This window comes from Mus musculus, chromosome 11, assembly GCF_000001635.26.
Source record: "Mus musculus strain C57BL/6J chromosome 11, GRCm38.p6 C57BL/6J".
In the NCBI taxonomy this organism is placed as follows: domain Eukaryota; kingdom Metazoa; phylum Chordata; class Mammalia; order Rodentia; family Muridae; genus Mus; species Mus musculus.
In genome coordinates, this window is record NC_000077.6 from 114,627,090 (window position 1) to 114,647,329 (window position 20,240).

The following is a 20,240-nucleotide window of genomic DNA, read 5'->3' on the forward strand; positions in this document are numbered from 1 at the left end:
GACCTTGGTAATAGGCCCCAGGAAGAGGAAGTGGCCAAATAAGGGAATAGACTTTGGTGGCTATCTTTAGGAATGTAATCTAATGGTTTTTAGCCAGGCAGAGGGAATGGGGGAGAATGGCAAGGCCTGCCAGAGCCACGTGCTCGGGTGAGCTAAAACGCCTTCACTAGGAGGTCAAGGTTCTGTGTGGGTAGGCTTAGCGCCTTGGGGCTGAGAATGGGGCTCAGGGACTGGGCGCTTCTCTAGCATGTGTGAGGAAGCCCTAACCAGCTTCCTCGAATCCCAAAGAGAGAAGAGAAGGAGGGAGGGAGGGAGGGAGGGAGGGAAGGGAAGGGAAGGGAAGGGAAGGGAAGGGAAGGGAAGGGAAGGGAAGGGAAGGGAAGGGAAGGGAAGGGAAGGGAAGGGAAGGGAAGGGAAGAGTGAGAAAGGAAAAGAACAAGAAAAACCTGACTTCCTAGAACAGGATATTTAGCCCCATCACCACCAACAACTCCAAATTCCCAGGAGGCAGCGGGGCCAGAGTGTCAGGTGATACAAAGCAACCAATCAGCTGAAGCTAAGACATCAACCATGCATAACTCGGCTACATTCAGATTAGCCTGGACCCAGTAATTCCCGTTGTGCGTAAAGTTCTATCCCAGAGAGGAGGCGAAGGTGGGCAGTTAAACAAACAAGAAGTCACAAAAAGCAAAACAAAACAAAAACAAAAAGAGTCCCCGTGTGAAGACACTGAAGTTCAGCTTGCAATAATAGTACCCACTGATGGTACCCCACGTCTATGCTACACTCACTCCTCCATGGAAACCGTTGTCTGTAGCTGTTGTGACCACTATGGCTGCCTCTTTCCCTGGGCTCTCTGCTCCCTATTCTGGGTGAGCCAGTCATACCTCAAGGTGCCCTTTTTGCTACTCCCCGACCCAACAGTGCCTTGGTTACCTCTCAGCGGCGAAGTTCCTGTCCCCTTTATTATCGTTATTATTATTATTATTATTATTATTATTATTATTACTATTACTATATTAGTTTAGTTTATGTGAGTGACGGTTTTGCTTATGTGTATGGATGCAAGCTATGTGTATGCAGTACCTGTAGATGCCAGAAGAGGGCAGCATCCTACCTCTGGGTACGGGCCTGTATTTATTGTCTCCTTCACAGTTCCCTGGACCGTGAATCTTGGCATCATACCTCCAGTTCAGTCCTTACTCTGACCTCTTCTCAAATACTTTCATTCCAAGGGCCCCACTCCCTTCGGTGTCTTCCCACATGACACCCCACAGTGGCTCTAAAGTCTTGCTCCACAGCGACCCCTCCCTGGACCTCCCGACTCCCGCACCCTGCGCGGCTCCCCCCTTGCAGTTGTGGCAAACACAGTAGAGAGAGTTTAGTCTTCCCCAGCCTAACTTTTCCAGAACTCAATAAATGGCTTCCACCCTTGCAACCGGACACCTGCAACAGCGACTTTCAGGAGCTATTAGAACAGCATCTGGTAGCGTAACCTTGCACGGCAGCCAGAACGGCAAGGAGCTAGCGGAGATTCCTCTTTCCTCGTCCCTTGCATCCAATCCATCAGCAGGCATGCAGACTCCGCTCATCAATCAAAGGCGAATTCATACACTTCCCTCCATCCATCTCCACCACACCTGAGCTGCCTGCTCTTCCCCAGCCGCCCTTAACTGGCTTCTCTGTTGCCCGTCCACCTGCTCTCTCTTCGGCAGCAGACTGAGGATGTTAAACCGATAAATCAGAGAAAGTTACATCCCTGATTAAATGGCCTCCTTTAACACTCAGGATAATGGGCCAGCTCCTCACCCTGAACTCTCAAGTCCCAAATGACCAGGCAGCTGTCCACACGCAATTTTCCCCTGATGCAATCTACTCCAGGCATGGCAGACTTCCCCCTGATCCTGAAATCTGTTTCCTCTTCCTGGAACACCCCCCTCCATCACACTCCCATGGCACCTCCTGTCCCCACCTTCATATGCCCAGCTCTACTTGTCTTAGGAAAGCCACCTCCTCCAGGAAGCCTTTCCCAAGTTCTCTTTGTAAAAAATAAGGGTTCAGGACTCAGACCAAGTACTAGTTGATATCTCAGCAGAGAACATGTCGACATTGGTGCTATTCAATTTGATTTATGGTGTACTGCTCATCCAAAAAAAAAAAAAAAAGTCACTTTGGTCAGCATAAGAATCTCATTTCTGGTACAGAGTAGAAAGGAGGGATTAGGGAGGGAGGGAGGGAGGGAGGGAGGGAGAGAGAGAGAGAGAGAGAGAGAGAGAGAGAACCTGGTGTAAGTGAAGCTGGCTTCCAACTCATCATATAGCCCAGTTTGACTCTGAACTGCTGAGTCTCCTGCCTCTGCCTTCCTCTTGCAGGCAGGCACCACCATCTCTGGTTTATACATTGATAGGGATTGAACTTGAGGCCAGGCTCCATCCCCAGCCCCATTTGGGTGCTGCTGCTGCTGCTTCTTCTTCTTCTTCTTCTTCTTCTTCTTCTTCTTCTTCTTCTTCTTCTTCTTCTTTTTTTTTTTTTTTTTAGATTTTATTTATTATTATATGTAAGAACACTGTAGCTGTCTTCAGACACACCAGAGGAGGGCATCAGATCTCATTATGGATGGCTATGAGCCATCATGTGGTTGCTGGGATTTGAACTCAGGACCTTCGGAAGAGCAGTCAGTGCTCTTAACCGCCGAGCCATCTCTCCAGCCCCGGGTGCTTCTTCTTTTATACTCTGTATGTAAAACAGTGCCCGTCACATAGTGAACACTTCATAGTCAAGGGGCAAACAAGCTAATGACTGTAGAAAGAACAGTGGCTGATGGATGGGCAAACAGACAAATATCTGAAAGGAGAGAGAGATAGGAGAGCGCCAATGAAGAGAATGGAGCAGAGAAGACTGCAAGGGACTCACAGGGGTAGTGACAAGTGCTATAATCCCAACACTCCTGGGCAGAGCTCAAGGCCAACCTAGGCAGCATAATGTGGCTTTGTCTCAAAAGACTAGGCCTGGGTTGGGGAGCTGAAGAGAGGCTCAGCAGTAGTCAGGAGCACCCGCTGCCCTTGCAGAGGACTGGGTTCAGTTCCCAGTGCCCATGTTGGACAGTTCACAATTGCCTGTAACTCTAGCTCCAAACGATCTGGCGCCCTCTTCTGGCTTCTGCTGGCACTGCACACATGTGATGCACATACATACATGAAGCATACATACATGAAGGCGAATGCACATATATCACAAAACGAAAATAAGTAAATCTTTGGTTAAAAGTGACAAAGGACAATGACTGGTTTGAGGCAGCTGCTGAACCTCCAGAGAGAAACACTGGGAAGATCAGAGCCCAGCACTGTAAATTATGGCTTATGGTGGGAAGTGGTACCACAAGCCAGAGGTTAATTGAAAGTCTATGGAACAAATCCACCATTCATCACCCTCCAGTCCCGCTCCTACATGAGCAGCCTGCCCCTCAGAAGGACCAGAAAGACCTCCATGCTAGGGCAGCCCAGTGGATCTTCATGTGGACTGGAGCTGCCAGTATGAGCAACGGTTCTGCAGGGACTTCTTGGCCTCGGCCATGTGTTCCTCCCATGTCTCAGCCGCATAGCCAGCACCCGACCAGTCCTGCTGGAGCAGACCAGATGGGGAACAAGTTCTACATGGGACCCCGTAGCTCTTGGCAACATTTCCATTCAGTGGGAAAACCAGACATCACAGGATAATACAAGAAACCCAAATGAGCTTCCAAGAATAGTGGCCCTGCTCCAGCTTGGACACCGTTCAAGTGTGTCCCCCCCAAAGGGTCATATGATGGAAATTCGGTCTTCAGTGCTGTGATGCTGAGGGACACTGGGACCTCTGAGTCATTATGGGGCACCACCCTCAGAAGAGGTTAGTGTGCTGCTCACGGATTCCTGTGACAGTGAGTTGTTACAAAGCCAGAAAGGTGGGCATGGCAGCATATGCCTGTCATCCCAGCACTCAGAAGGAAGGCTGAGGCAGGAGGATGGCAGATTAAGGCACAGTTTGAAGCACATAGCAAGATTCTGTCCCCTACTCCCCAAAGGAAGAAAAAGTCACAGGGATTTTGTTACAGAAACAGAAAAGACACCAAGAATATTCCTCATTCCTTTAATTTTTTAAAAATTTTATTTATTTGTTTGTTTGTTTGTTTGTTTAGAGACAGTCTCACTGTGTGGCTCTGACTGACCTGGAACTTGCTATGTAGACCAGGCTGTCCTTGAACTCACAGAGATCCACCTGCCTCTGCCTTCTGACTGCTGGGATTGAAAACTGTAGGCCACTGTACCTGGCATGTCCTTCATTCTTAAACAGAAACTGAAAAAAAAAAAAAAGAAATTCATTAGACAAATTCCAAGATTTAAAAAGAAAGTAAGGGACTTGGGAGAGGCTCAGTGGTTCAAGCAGTTGCCACACAAGCACAAGGGTGGGAGTTCGGAGCCCCAGAATCCGTGTGAAATGCATGGTGGGCTCGGTGGCCTGCCTGTAATTCCAACCCAGGAAGGTGGAGACAGAGCATCCCCAGAGCAAGCTGGCCAACAATCTCTGGGTTTGGTTGACAGATCTTTGCCTCCGTAAGACTGATAGAGGGTGACCCCAGCTTCAGCTCCAGGCCTCCATGTGCACATGCACAAATATGCATATGCAAACATGCATACATGCATATACATGTATGCATACAACACACATTTACATGGCAGGCCACTGCATTCACCACCACACCAATCAGTGCAGCCTCACACACAAGAAAAAGGGGTGGGGGGAGAAGAGGTAAGTGGATCTCTGTGAGTTCTTGGCCATCCTGGTCTACAGAGTGAGTTCCTGGCCAGTCAGAGCTCTATAGTGAGAACCTGTCTCAAAAAAGGCCAGTGGGACTGGGGAGGTGCTAGAGAGATGACTTGGTAGTTAACAGCACAGGCTGCTCTTACCAATGATCCAGGTTCTGCTTCCAGCACCCACACAGTGGCTCAAAGCCCTGCAACTCAGTTCCAGGGGGTGGGTCTGGCTCCTCTTAGCATCTCCTAAGGCTCCTGCACATGTGTGGTACATGTGTAGTACACAAACTCACGCAGGCGACACACACATCAAAATAAAACATAAATACATTTTGTTTAATGTGGCGTTCCCAAAGTCAAAGTCAAATGAAACATTCAGCCAACAGAGGGAACTTCTAAGTAAAATTAATTAAAAACAACCACGAGCAGAATTCACCCTCGGAAAACATGAATCCGACCAGGATTTCTCAGATTCTCTAGAGAAAGAGAAGAAACTTGCTACAAAGAAGGAAAAAAAATAAAATCAGCTTCCCAGCAACAAATCCGGGTCCCAGAAGATGGCAGACATGCCAGGAAGAGGCTCTGCTGGAAAGGTGCCAGGCAAAGGACCACTGAAGAAAAAACAAATTCTCGGGCATCCAAAAAATGTAAAAAAAAGAAAAAAAGATCAATGTATCTTCCTATGCACGCTTTCTAAAGAGGTTACTGGGGGGTGGGGGTGGGGGGTATTAAAAAAGGATGCCGGAAAAGAGATCCCAGCACCCGCATAGCAGCTTACACCTGTCTGCAACGCCAGCTCCAAGGGGTCTCAACCTTCTATCGGCCTGTGTGGGCACCAAGCCCAGGTGTACATACATTCATGCAGGCAAAACACTCACGCACATAAAATAAAATAAATCATTTTTAAAGGGAAGAAAGAAAGAGAGAAAGAGAGAGAGAGAGAGAGAGAGAGAGAAAGAAAGAAGGAAGGAAGGAAGGAAGGAAGGAAGGAAGGAAGGAAGGAAAGAAAGAAAGAAAGAAAGAAAGGAAGGAAGGAAGGAAGGAAGAAAGGAAGAAAGAAAGAAAGAAAGAAAGAAAGAAAGAAAGAAAGAAAGAAAGAAAGAAAGAAAGAAAGAAAGAAAGATCCAAGCAAAGAACCGTCGCTTTAGAGACCAGGGTTTTTATCAGAGACCAAAGGATGGCTGCTCTAAATTGGAGGTCGAGACTGACCTTGGACGTTTTAGACTCTTTAGACTAGGTAAACAAAGAAAATAAGTACTCTTCTATTACAGAGGAGAAGCGAGGTCATTGCTACGTGTGGGATCAACAAGTTCAGAATCATTTCCGATGAACCACTAGCCTGCCCATGTCCAGGACAGCCAGGGATGCAGGAGAAATCCTGTCTCAAACAAACAAACAAACAAAAAACCCCAGAGACTTGAGTTGAAATGCATATCACCACATAAAAGCCAGATGCACAGCACAAATGTGTAATCCCAGCAATCCTACAGGGAAGTAGGGCTGGAAATGAAAGAGAACCCGAAAGCTTGTGGACCAGCGAGCTTGGCATGCATAGCGTACAAACAGCATAGAAATCCCGTCATAAGCATGGCAGGGACCAGCACCCAGCATTGTCCTCTGATCTCCACAGGACATCATGCCATAGGCATGCCCACATTCACACCCATGAATGTGCACGCATGTGCACACACACACCATACATACACAGGAAAGAACCTCTGACTCCCCTCTTCCTGGTTTATGTATACATATTTATACTTCCATATGTTAACTAATTTCTGGCTCTTTTCCCTTTTCACTTTATACCAAGATTATTGGCACTGGCTCATTTTCCAGTTTGGTCTTGGAGTTACAGAGAATTCCTACAGGGCTGCAGATAAACTTGGGAGGTACCCAACGCCACAGAAACCTCAGTGCCATGGCTGTCACTCAAAGGTAAATGGAATGGCTGCTAGGAGACATGAAGTCTCTCTTACAGAGTGTCCCAGTGTCTTCGTTAGGGTTAGGATTGCGGTGATAAAACACCATGACCAAAGCAAAACTTGGAGAGAAAAGAGATTATTTGGCTTCCTGGCTTGCTCCCTGGGGCTTGCTCAGCTGCTTTCTTATAGAACCCAGGACCACCAGCCTAGGGGATGGCACCACCCACAGTGGGCTGGGACCTCCCACATCGATCACTTATTGAGAAAATGTCCTGCAGGCTTTTCTGTAGCCTGATCTTAAGGAGGCATTTTCTCAATTGAGGCTCCCTCCTTCCAATGACTTTAGCCTCTGTCAAGTTGACATAAAACTGCCCAACACTTCTAATTACCTTTAACTGTAAACACGGCCTAGAGTCACCTGAGAAGGGAGTCTCAACTGATGGATTTCCAGGATTATGTCTGTGGGGATTTGTCTTGATTATTAACTAATGCTGAAGTTAGTTAAAATTAATCAATTAGAATGGTGGGCAGCACCATTCTCTATGTAGGTGGTCCTGGGCTGTGTAAGAGAGCCAGCGAGTGCCGGGAATAATTGAAAAAAGCATTTAATCTCAGCACTGGGGAAGCAGAGGCAGGTGGATCTCTATGAGTTTGAGGCAAGCTGATCTATATAGTGAGTTCCAGGCCAGCCAAGGGCTACATAATGAAACCCTGTCTCATAGGTAGGTAGATAGATGGATGGGTGGATGGGTGGGTGGGTGGATGGATGCATGGATGCATGGAGAGATAGATAGATAGATAGATAGATAGATAGATAGATAGATAGATAGATGAAAGAAAGAAAGAAAGAAAGAAAGAAAGAAAGAAAGAAAGAAAGAAAGAAAGAAAGAAGTACTAAAGTAGAGAAAGACAGTTAAGCAGGAGCTTGGAAGTCAGCAAGCCAGCAAGCAGCTTTCCTCTGTGAGTCCTGCCTTCAGGATCCTGTCCTGAGTTCCCACCTTGGCTTCCCTCAGTGATGGATTGTGACCTGGAATTGGGAGCCAAATAAACCCTTTACTCCTAACGTGGCTTTTGGTCGTGTTCTGTTACAGCGATGAGTTAAAGTTAGAACATAGGTGAAGTCATGCATTTGTTCTTGCTTTCATTAGACAAGGTCCAAATGTGTGTGGGTGGATGCTGGGTCACCCTGGGGAGGTTAGAATGATGCCAGTCCCATCTCCCCTTCACCACAGGCTCCCTGTGGTAGGTCCGTTCAAGGTGAATAACTCGTCAGCATTAACCTAGCAAAGATGTGGGCTGGGGCTGGGGCAAAGGTGACGCTGGTGGCTTAATTAACGTGACCTCACTATTAGGTTTCAAGGAACAGTCAGGCTGAAGCATCCAAGGGTCCTGGGACTGGGGTGTCGAGAGTTGCCCAGAGCAGAAAGCAGTTCCATACCCATCCTTGGAGAGGACTTAGACTCTCTCCCAGGGAAATCACTTGAGAGTCTCCAGAGGGAAGAGCTATCCTCGTCACCGGCAGCAAGCACTCCAATGTCCTTGTGTTGACCTTCAGCACAGCTGCCCTTGCTCCCCATCAGGTCCCATCTCCCCCCTAGACATTTGCCCAGACTAGGCCTCTCTCCCTGCCTGAGAACTTCCCATTGGAACTACCGGCCCTCAGAAACCTCGTTAGGACACTAGTTAGAGTGATCAGCTAATTCACAGCGAAGTGTTAGCAAAGGAAAATGGTTTACCCATCCTCAGGGTATTTTATTTTAATGGAGTCTTTGGTTGACAAATATTTACTGAACAGTCTATTACATGCAAGAAACTATGTAAAATTCCTAGGGGGAGCCAGGGCCTGACCTAAATAAATCACAGTCTCTAATGACGGAACTTGAGACTCTGTGGGGAAGCAACCAGGGGAGGCAGCAGATAACCTCTCTTATCTCTGTGTAAAGCCTGAAGCTTGTGATCTCCGGCCACCGTACTGCAATAGGGGCCCGTAGCCGTCACCACCCTGAGTGGAGACATTTCTAGGACTGCCCTTGGGGGCTCAAGAGCCAATCCCTGCCTTACATTTGAAGATTCCTAACTCTTGCACTGAAGAGCCGGGAGGAAAGTAAGTGTTGGGGTGTGGGGTGGGGATTGGGCTCTGTTCCTCATCCTCTGATGAGTATACTGGGGGCCTCCATCATTCTTCTTACTCCAATGTCCCTCTTCTGCCTCCATCTCTACAACCTCCATTTGGTACATTTTCTGGGAGCCTCTGGAACACACAAAGCTCTACCAGGAGTGAAGCTTGGGGCACACGGAAGTGTTCCAGGGTGTCGATGTGGCCCATGCTGTGATGCTATGTGAGGTGGGTTCTCCCCAGCTTTTGGCTGTCTTTCTCCTCTCCCCTCCCTCCACATCTGACATTGTCTTTCCTTTCTCTCAGCCAGGAAGCAAAAAGGCTCCTAAAGCCTGATTGCCCAGCTCCACCCTCTCCTTGCTGACAATGTCACGTACACACACACACACACACACACACACACACACACAGTTGTCTGCAGTTGGACTGGATGGAGGTAATGTGGTTCTGAACTCCAGGGATCCTCAGACGACTCACTACATAAAATATACGGAAACTCTTAAATAGACAGTGGCATCCACACTCACCCCGCAGGCACTTACCACCAGTTAGAACTTCCCTTGCAAGAGGCCATCCCCAGCTCCGTCTGTTAAGAAACACTGACATCTAGTGGCTGAATGTGGGACCTGCAGCAACGACTTGCCTTCCAAGAATAGGGTCCGTGGCTGCAAGAGCTGACCCCTCCCATGCCTCAGGACTTTCTAAACAGCAAAGAAACCCCAGCCCCAGCCCCCACCTCATGCTTCTCTTTGATGTTTTCATCCCTCCCCCTTCTGAAAAGCCCCCAGGCTCCCCAAGTACTATGAGAGTCACGAACCCCTGTTAAAATGGTCACGTATGCCTGGTTCTTGCTAAATGTATCCCAGAAGCTTACCGTTGAAAAGAGAGATGTCATAAATGAAACAGGCCGTGGATAATCCACAAAGTGAGTCATTAGGTGCTGAGTTTAAGCCCATGTGCCAGAAGCCACGCAGCGCTTCCAGCTCAGCACCACCGAGGGGGCGGGGGGGGGGGGGGAAGCAGACAGTAAAGTGAGCAAGGCTGTTTTCCCCACCAGCTGCCAATCATCCATCTGACAGCCTTGCAGGCATGTGGACCACAGCTGCTTACTCAGCGCTCCAGGTGCCAGGCAAAGCACTGGGCAATCAACAGTGTACAGTGCGTGTGCGTGTGTGTGTGTGTGCGTGTGCGTGTGTGTGTGCGTGTGCGTGTGCGTGTGCGTGTGCGTGTGTGTGTGCGTGCGCGCGCGCACGCGCGTGTACGTGTGTGTGCGTGCTCGTGTGTATGTGTGTACGTGTGTGCCTGTGTATCTGTGTGCTGGGGAAGGCTGCACAAAAGGAAGGATGTGCACAGCGTGAGTCACTGGCAGACATAAGCAAGTGAACCATAAAATAATCTAAATTCATTTATTCAACAAATGCTTCCAAGCACCTGCTGTGTAAGCGTGAGGAGCTGCCTCCCTCGCTGCATTGGGCTTCCTTCCACCCTCCCGCCCAGCATCTCCGGAGCAAAGTCCACCTCTTGAGCCTCCTTGCCTCCAACTGACCTACATTACCTCAATATTGTCTTTTCTCTACACAGCCCTACAACCCTGGGACCCAGCACACAGGAGGGGCCTGGTGTGTGCTTATTGGAGACATTAATCTAGTACAGTACCTACCCAGAGTGGAAACTCTTCGAAGAATGTTCCCCATGGCTGGACACCCCAGCCCTCCTCATACACGCCCACTGATGGGCGCTCATCATTCCCTAGATGGTTAGCCAGACCTGGCCTCTGAGGCAAGAAACACAAGCACACGTTGGATTTCCCTTCATGGCTCTTCAGGTTCCCCGCCCCCTCCCATCCTTCTGCTCCTATCTGCCCACTGCAATGACCACAGATGACCTCTTCCTACACCCCAACTACCAGCTTGCTTTCTTGTTAATTTTGGTTTTGGTTTCGTTCGGTTTCAAGTCAAGGTCTCTCACCATATAGCCTTGGCTGTCCTGGAACTCACTATGTAAACTAGGCTGGCCTTGAACTCACAGAGATCTCCCTGCCTCTGTGCTGGAATTAAAGGCATGCACCACTACATCCAGCCCCAGTTTCTTTCTTGAGGCAGTAGGGGAGGTGGCCACAGACCCTACAGCGAGACCCTACAGCAAGATCCCTCAAGGCTCTCTGCTCACTGGAGTGATGTCGCCCCACCTCCCAGTCCCCTTTTGCTTCAACTCTCCTGGGAAATATCCAAAGCCCTAGGGTGAGTCTGCCTGGCCAGCTCAGACCCCATTCCCCTCAGAGCCACTCCTACAGCCTGGGACGACACATGTGATTGTTCAGAGAGGTTACACGTCTTACCCTGTGGCCAGGGGGACAGGAGAAAACCCACTACAATTACCAGCCCACCTGCCTCATGTGGACTGGGGGAGGGATAGTTTCCCAACGGAGAGAGGGTATGTGACCAGGAAGAGAGGAAAGATGTAGAAGGGAGCAGGTGACTGTGTCCCCCAAAATGCATGTTCACTCAGATCCTCAGATGAACTCCCATTTGAGAGGAGAGTTTGTGGGTGTTCTGTGGATATGGGGCAAGAGGAGCTCGTCTCGAGTCAGTGTGGCACTAGATCCAGCCACAGTCCTTATATCAGGGCAGCGGGAGGGAAGGTGGCCATGTTTTCCTGGAGGCAGAGAACTGAGCAACAAGCCAGGGCCACCAAAAGCTCAGAGAATCAAGGAAGGGTCCCCACCCCACCCACACCCCCCTCACTATCCCCCCACCCCCACCCCCCAGCCCCATCAGGAAGCTCAGACCTGCTGACAGCTGAATCTCAGACCTCAGGCCTCTAGGAGAGAGACAAAATCCACTTCTGATATTGCAGGCCAACTTAGCGGTGGTTATTTTCTGGCGGCGCTGGGAGGGGCACAAGCTGGTGGGGACTCCAGGTGGCTTCCCAGAGTGGCATTTGCAGCAAGCAAGCTTGCAGCCTTCAGCTCAGCCACTGGGGTTGCCTAGCGGGGAGATTTTTTAAACTCCTAGCCCATTCGGATAATGTCTAAATAAGCAGAGAAATCTTGCGAGCATGGTACCTCAGGCCTATAATTTCAGCATGGGTGAGGCGAAGGCAGGAAGACTAGAGGTAGTTCAAGGCCATCCTAGGCTACAGGGTGGATTGATTCCAGGGCAGCCTTGACAACAAGGACGCTCTCTGTCTCACAAATAAATAATAAATCCCTCAGTGGAATTGACCTATGACCATCTCGCTCCCCTTCACATTTGATAAATTAGGAAAACCTGGAGTGTGTTGTAGTCACTCGGGGGACCTAGAAACTGTCAAGGAGCCAGACCTCCTGGGCCATGGGGAAAGCACACAAGAGCAGGCTGGGTTTGGTTTTTTTTTTTTTTTTTTTTTTTGGTTTTTGGGTTTTTGTTGTTGTTGTTGTTGTTGTTTTTGTTTTTTGGGTTTTTTGGTTTTTGCCTAAGACTATGACAGGGTCAGGAAGACAGGGTCCCCTGGCTGGGTCTTCACTCTCCTTGTCTAATTTAATTGTCTGAAGTTTGAAAAAGCGCAGACACCAGCCAGTCTTTTCTCCTGCCTCCTGAACCCTTCACTCTCTGAGACATCGTCTCTTCTCTATTATGGTTTTCAGGACAGGGCCACACTGGCAATCGATCTGCCACCTCCCGCTGACTTGACTGTGTAGAAGAGGGAGCAGAAGACAAAGTTATGTGTATCGGGCCCGGAGTGCCTGCTGTAGACAGAGAACCGGGAGCCCAGCTGCTTGCTCCACTGGCCCCGCCGCGGCCCACCCTGGATCCCCTTTAATAGCAAATGTCCCGCAGCCCCTCTAGCGGCCGGCCGCAGGTCAGGGGTTCATGCGACTTTGATGTTCTGACTCTTGCCTACCACCTGGGGAAGCCCCACCCCCCACCTCCGTTCACAGAGCTGACAGAGTCCAGCTTGCTTTTCCTGGAAACTCTTTGAAGCCCCCTTCAAAGCCAGTAGCGTGGTGAGCGCTACCTTGTGGCAGCGCGGCCGGGACGCCCTGAGGCTTGTCTCCAATTACCCAGTTCCGCAGAGGGGCAGCCCTGTCCCTCATCCTCTATAGCCTGGGTGGTTGCGCAGCAGGGCTGGGGTCCAGACTTGAGCAGAGCTGCAAAGCCACTATTGTACACGGCACAGTGTGGGCTCAGTGTGGGCCCTTCTTCGGCAGCTGGCAGCTGAGCGCCCCTAGACAACCCCAGAGCTGTTACCCAGCTTCAAGCCAGACAGAGGTGGAATGGCAAGGAACTTTCTCCAAATAACTGGAGCTTCAGTAGGAAAGGGTGTGGTGCTGGAGCTGTTATCCAGAACATTCTCCAGGCTTGAGGCTAAGAGTGCCTGGGCTCTCTGCACCTCCCTGGTATTTATTTAGCAACAGGTAACTGAGCCACCTGCTGCCCTAGGCCAGGGAGAAAAGAGGGAAGGCAGGTTTTGGTTTGGTTGACTTGGGGGTTGACTATATATATATATATATATATATATATATATATATATACATATACATATACATATACACACACACACACACACACACACACACACACACACATACATGAGTGTTTTGCCTTCATCTGTACATCATGTGCAGGCCTGTGTCCTTGAAGGCCAAAAAAGGACCTTTGATCCTCTGGAACTACTGGAGTTACAGACAATTCTCTTAACCACTAAGCCATTTCTGCAGGTCCTAGGCACGGTTTACACACACACACACACACACACACACACACACACACACACACACTACACACATACACACACCACGCACGAGCACACACACACACACCTAGCAGTCTTTCTGCACTTGGGTTTCAGGCTTGAGCCTCTCCCTGAGTTGTCTTGATTCAGAGTCCGTTTCCACCTCCTGGCCCACCCTCTTTCCCTGCCTCAATCTGCCAGATTCTTAAGAACAAACAAATCTCCTTCCCCATTAGCAAGACCATCAAGACAGCTGGGGGCAGCGGAGCCCCAAGCTCCTCCTGCTGCCTGCACACCCTGCTGCCTGCATACCCTGCCGATTCTACTTCCATGCCAAATACCTCAGCCCGGGCCTCAAAGGCTGGGAGGCTTCTGGGTCAGCTGAGGAGACCCCAGCAGGAGCAAGGGGCCCCAGAAGTGGGCCATGCCCACCTGCCCCGATGAGAACCGGAGCCCAGTCTCCACCCCGTGGCCTGTGACTTCAGATCATGAGGCAGAATCTCATCAACAAGAAATTTGAAGCCATTAAAATACAATAAAAGAGAAATTAAATGTAATCACTCCGTAAATTATAACTAATTGAAACATCAATTGTAATTTTTATGATCTGCATTCAAGTGAGTGATACCACCAGTAGAAAAATACAAGTTAAATGACGGAGAGGAGCCATCCTGGTCGGCCCAGTAGGCCCAGCCTCCACTGGGCCCCTGCCAACAGCTTCCTTCTCTTTCCTCCCAGACTCTCTCCAAAGCCCAGTCTCTTCTGGAAGTTTCTAGCAAGGGTTTTTCTCTTCATGCCATGAGAGCACCATCCTTCTCAGCACCTCTGTACGCCTCGCCTCGCCTCTCCCCAACGTTTCTTAGCTATCCAGGAGAGAGCCGCCTTACTTTCTGTTTCTCCACCTCAGATCCTGAGCTGGGCCCCACCCAGCCTCAGGCCTAGGAGCCAAATACTGAACTTAGAAACTGCAGGAGCCAAGGCCTGAAGGACTCCAGTTCTCCCACGGCTCTTTTATTTAGCTACGCAATAGCCAACCAATAGGACCTGAAGACCCAGGTCAGCTGACCATGCCACCTCCTCCAGGCTGGCTCCAGCAGCTCTGGCCTAGGTAGTGGGGCCTCACCAGTGCAAGGAGGTCATTAGCAGAGAGGACCCTGAAGGTTGTACCCAGCAGTGGTCCCATCCTGCTCTGCTGTCTCACCCAACAGTATGTGAGCATCTGCTCTGCCCCGCCTCCCGCCACGATGCCGGCCATGATGAACTATCACAATCCCTCTGAAACCCTGAGCCGTAATAAACCTTTCCTTCTCTTAAGCTGTCCCTGCTGGGTGTTTTGTCACAGCACTGAGAAAAGTAGCTAACCTAGATGTGATAGCAACAAGGTGAGAGATCCATCACTGTCACCTCACGGGAACCGGCTGTACTCAGGCATCTCCTTCCTACGGCGCCTGTTCAGAGGCTGAGAGCTTAAGTCTGGGAGGCAAAGAGCCCTAAGTCTGGAAGCCACACCACAAAGAAGCTGTCTCCAAGAGACTCGCTTTCCCTGGGTGGATACAAGAGGCTACAAATACGTCCAAGATTATGGTAGCTGCGTTCGTAAAGCTCTCAGATGACCGCCAAGCAGAGTGCATGCCCTTTAAGTTCCCAGAGACAACGGTTGTGTACGAAAGTACAGCATCCACCCTAGTGCCAGTCAGAGGCAGACAGCCGCCAGCCGGAGGTTCAGTCCCCTCTGGGTTCCTTTGTATGCAAGGAAACAGCCCTCCCGATCCATCTCCTCTCCTATTGGCAGAGGCCGGTGGAGCACCGCCCTTCCATCCTCCCAGAGGGCGGGCACACCTGTGATGGACAGATACACTGGGGTCTCTGGAACAGAAGGGCAGAGGGTGCACTCCCACAGATGGCTTTGCTTGGAGTTTGAGGTACAGACTTCTAGAGTCATCATTTCTCAGAGGCTCATCTTGAACCAGACTTTACCCCCCTCCCCCTAACAGTCCCTTCCCTAGCCCCCCTTCCCCCCTCACCTCTCCACCCCTCCCTACCCCTCCTCCACCTCCCTGGAGAAAAACTGCAGCTTTCCCAAGTCCCTGTGCAGTGGGATGGCTGGGAGTAGGGAGAGACCCCAGACATCCTCCCACTCACCCACAGCACCAGGTTAAGCTGCCCCTCCCCTTGCCTGGCCCAGCATCCTCACTTGAACGATGACCTGTGTCCATACTTCTTTGCCATACTTCTTTGGCTTCCTCAGGTAGCAGACAGTGGAGTCTTCGCTTCTGATTCATGGCAGATCAATACTTTAATTTCTTTTTTTTTTTTCAGTGCTGAGGATCGAACCCAGGACTTCGTGCATGCTTGGGGAGTCCTTCTCCATTGAACTGTATCCTCGACTGAATTCTTTTGTCGTGATTCAGAGGCTGAGACTGTAGCTGAGTTGCTGGCTGCTTTCTTTGTATGCACAGGACTGAGATTCCATTCCCAGAATTTTATAAGCCACGTGCCAATAATCACCGCATACCAGACTCCCACGAAGGCAGGAGGTTCAAGGTCATCCTTGGCTACATAGTGAGTCTCAGTCCAACCTGCGCTATACGACACTATTTGGAAAAAAAAAAAAAAAGACGACTGGCCAGCAAGCTTGCTTGTCTCAGTCTCCTGCGTGCTAGCATTACAAAGCATGAGCCATTGTGTCTGACCTTATTTCCACTTATTCTAAGTATCTTTAAAGGGTTTTTTGTTTATTTGTTTGTTCGTTCGTTGTTTTGTGTGTGTGTGTGTGTGTGTGTGTGTGTATATATGCTCATAGAACCAGAAGAGGGCATCAGATCCCCTGGAACTGGAGTTACAGATGTTGTGAGCTGCCGTGTGCATGCTGGGAATTGAACTCTGATCCTCTGGAAGAGCAGCCAGTGTTGTTAAATGTGGAGCCATCTCTAGTCTTCCCACCCTTTAACTAAGACAAGGTCTTCTGTAGCCCAGCTATGTGGTGTCAGGTCATGGGAGGGAACTCTCCATTTAATATTTTTCAGAAATAAACTTCCCAAAACAATGCTATGGAAACTTTCATAAGAATAAATTGCTAGCCAGGCGTGGTAGCGCATGCCTTTAATCCCAGCACTTGGGAGGCAGAGGCAGGCAGATTTCTGAGTTCCAGGCCAGCCTGGTCTACAGAGTGAGTTCCAGGACAGCCAGGGCTACATAGAGAAACCCTGTCTTAAAAAAACAAAAAACAAAACAAAAAAAAAAAAAAAAGGAATAAATTGCTAAAGAAAGATGAACTCTAAGCCAGACCTGGTAGCTTACACCTGCAATCCCAGCACGTAGGAGGCTGAGACAGGAAAATTGCTAGTTCAAAAGTGAGTGTGAGGTCCATCGTGAGCCGCTGTCTCAAGAACACAGGAAGTACAGCCTGCGTTGCATCCTTATTCAATGAACAGACACAAGATTGCTTTGTGAAGTTATGCGAACTGCTGAATACACCCCCTCTGCTTAGTCAGCAGATGATGAGCAGTGCTCAGACTGGCACCAGCTCTGGGACACACTCTGAGAAGCCTGTGTGTGTCCCTGTCTCTGTCACCTCTAGAATAGAACACAGCCATATTCTAATAGAGCGTGATCCACAAGCCCCTCTGTCTCAGTCCCAGGCTTTATAGCCTCACCATCCCCAGCCACAGAGGGTCCATGCTGCCCCCTAGTGTCCTCAGGGTCTCTCCTTGACCTGTTGATGTCTTATTTGATGTCTCTGCCCAAGCCCCCTCCTCCAGGAAGCCTCTGACATTCTGTGTCAGGACCTGGGGCCCAGGAGTCTTCCAGTCAGGTGACCAGTGTCTCACTCGTCCTACTTCTCTCTTCACTGCTGTGGTGGCCTTTAGTCAGGGGCTTTTCTGGGGCATAGAAATGCCCAGGTCACTGGATCACTATATAGCCTAGGATTCAGTCTGGGGCAGCTTCCAAGTGTGAGAGGAACTCGTGAACTCTCGGGCTGGGCACCAGGCATAAACCATAGCTCTGCTTGACCAACAGGATATACATTCACTGCCAAGAACCCTCAGCCTCAGCAGCAGGTCTATGGAAAGAGGAAGGGAAGGGATCAGAAAGTAAGCAGGGGGCTGGGGAGGCAGCTCAGTGTGAGGGCTCACCTGTCATCATGCATGAAGGCCTGGGTTTGAAACCCCACCACCACCACATTAAGCTGTTCATAATCCCAGGACTAAAGAAATTGAGACAGATGAGAGAGAGAGAGAGAGAGAGAGAGAGAGAGAGAGAGAGAGAGAGAGAGAGAGCTTACCTACAGGCCAATGGGTCCCCTCACCAAGGCCTATGTGTCTTCTGTAGTCCCTTAATCAAGCCACCCTCCTTAAATACCATCACCTTCTCTAGTGTGAACAGAGCTACCCCTCCTGAGCATCCTCACTAATCCACATACACACACACACACACACACACACACACACACACACACACACACACACTCATCAGAGGACTCCTTTCTGTCTCATCTATACAGTGGCTTTGGTTTGATATTGCCCCCTAGATTCAGACAGTCAGGTTTTCAGAGCCCCTCAAAGCACTCTGTGAGAAAAGGAAATCCCTGTGGTCCCTTACTTCTGACAGGAGCATGAGTAGGCCAGGCTCTCTAGTGTCTAGCAGGCTGTCTACTGGAGCACCCTGACATCCAGCCTAGTCAACAGTACATATGTGATGGGGTGGGGTAGGTGGAATGAAAGAGTGGATGAATAGGAAGAATCACTGATGGGTGTGGAGATGTAAATTGGGGGGGGGGGCGGTGAGTAGACAGACAAGATAGATAGATGTCTGGATGGCGAATGGGTGGGTGGGTAAGTGGATTGATAGATGAATGGAAAGATGGGGGGGTAGATAGGTGTGTAGATTGCCATGGACAGGCAGATAAAAGATGGACAGGTGGAGCTATATGGAGACTTAAGGGTTCTTTGGAGACTCAGTTGTATTGAATAGTGTTTTGCTGGGGCAAACACTTGAAAGAGTGTTTTCCTGAAGTGGACACAGGTAAAAGGCTAAGGCAGACTCATGAAGGAACGTTTCGCTGAAGCAGACGCAGGAGAGAGGATGTTCTGCTAAAGCAAACATGTGAAAGGACACATGATGGATTCTTCGCTAACAACACATGTGTATTGGTCTGCCTTATACAGTGTAGTTGAACTGCATTTGTAGGACCCCAAGGACTTGGGCTGATTGGATGCATGTACTGAGGCAAAACATGTGAAGGATACATGATGTTTGGAGGGTGTGACGGTTTGTATATGCTCAACCCAGGGAGTGGCACCATCTGAAGGTGTAGCCCCACTGGAGCAGGTGTGTCACTGTGGGTGTGGGCTTTAAGACCCTCATCCTAGCTGCCTGGAAGCCAGTATTCTGTTAGCAGCCTTCAGATGAAGATGAAGGACTTTCAGGTCTTCCTGCACTATGCCTGCCTGGATGTTGCCATGTTCCTCCCTTGATGATAATGGACTGAACCTCTGAACCTGTAAGCCAGCTCCAATTAAACGTTGTCCTTGTAAGAGTTGCCTTGGTCATGATGTCTGTTCACAGCAGTAAAACCCTAAGGGTGTGTGCTAGATGAATGAATATGAATGGAGGGACATATTGGTGGGTGGGTTTGTGGGAGGAGAGGTGAGAGGGTAGACAGGCAATAGATAGATTGATGCATGAATGGATGGGGGGAGGTAAGGGATGGATGGGCAAATGGGAAGACTAGGTTATATAGGTAGATAGAAGGGTGGATGTGTAGATGGGTGGGTGGGTGGATGGATGGAAGGATCAAAGGATGGGTGAACAGGTGGGCAGGTGACAGATGAATGGCTGGGTGGGAGATGGATGGATAGTGGTCAGGTGTCTTAATTAGTTTTCTATTGGGCAGGTGTCTTAATTAGTTTTCTATTACTGTGGCGAAACGCCATGACCAGGGCAATGTATAAAAGAAAGAGTTCAATTGGGCTTATGGTTTCAGAGAGTTAGAGTCCATGATGAGAGAGAGGAGGCACAGCAGCAGGAACAGCTGAGAGAACGCAGCTCGACTCACAGGTAGGAGGCAGAGAGAGCCAGGTGGACAGGCATGGGTTTCTGAAACCACAGAGCCCGCCCCCAGTGACACACTTCCTCCTGAAAGACCACGCCTCCTAATCCTTCTCAAACAGTTCCACCAACCAAAGGCTGAACGTATAAACCTGTAAGAATCATTTTCATTCAAATTCCCACACTGAGTGATGGGTTGGGGGTGGGTGGGGATACACTGGATGAAAGCTGCAGACAAGAGATTTCCTAAATCCAAATATCCCTGGTCCTGTCACAGGCCAAAACCAGCCATCTGTGAAGTTGCCTTTCCCTGCTAAAACCTGGAGAGAGTAATAATGAAAGGTAACTCAGCAGGAGCCCAGGGCTCCCTTCGATCCCTGGTTACAAAGTGCTGGGGTCTCCCCAGGGCTGAGATTTGTAGTTCCTGGTTAAATGCTGGAGTTTAATGGGCATGCTGAGGAAATACTCTTTGGCGAGAGGTAAATGTCTCCCCTGCTCCCACAGCAGTCATTACTTCCATGAAACAATCTCTCTTGAACGTGCTCCAGGCTGGCAGGTAGGGAGGAGGCTCTGGACAGGGAAGACAGCCTGGGAAGCCAAGGCCATGGCAACCTGAAGAAGGCCAAGGGCAGTTCTTGTAGGAATCCG